This window comes from Penaeus monodon, chromosome 33 (assembly GCF_015228065.2).
Source record: "Penaeus monodon isolate SGIC_2016 chromosome 33, NSTDA_Pmon_1, whole genome shotgun sequence".
Taxonomy (NCBI): domain Eukaryota; kingdom Metazoa; phylum Arthropoda; class Malacostraca; order Decapoda; family Penaeidae; genus Penaeus; species Penaeus monodon.
The window spans coordinates 33,197,214-33,197,456 of NC_051418.1; the positions used below are offsets into that span (position 1 = coordinate 33,197,214).

At 36.2% G+C, this 243-nt stretch overlaps 1 protein-coding gene across 1 annotated transcript in view; it reads right to left on the minus strand.

Annotated features, from left to right (window-relative positions):
• LOC119594413 (tyrosine-protein kinase Fer-like) overlaps nucleotides 1-243 on the minus strand; it is a gene marked incomplete in the record, with an annotated part of 99,029 nt that overhangs the window by 30,679 nt on the left and 68,107 nt on the right.

The following is a 243-nucleotide window of genomic DNA, read 5'->3' on the forward strand; positions in this document are numbered from 1 at the left end:
AGGTCCGACTCGTGTTGTGGAGACAAGAGGGTTATGGTATGGTGGCTTATGGTGAGGATGGTGGTTTGTGTCTTTGTTTATTTTGGTTTTAAAGGGAGGAGGATGTTTTGCTTGTTTTTAATGAAGGAAGAATTGCATGTATTGTTTCGTGAATAGTCGATAGAATAACGTTTTATTTCGTTTATATTATCTTTTTTTTTCCTGTCTATATATTGTGTCGCCTCGTAAGCGTTTAGATCTATT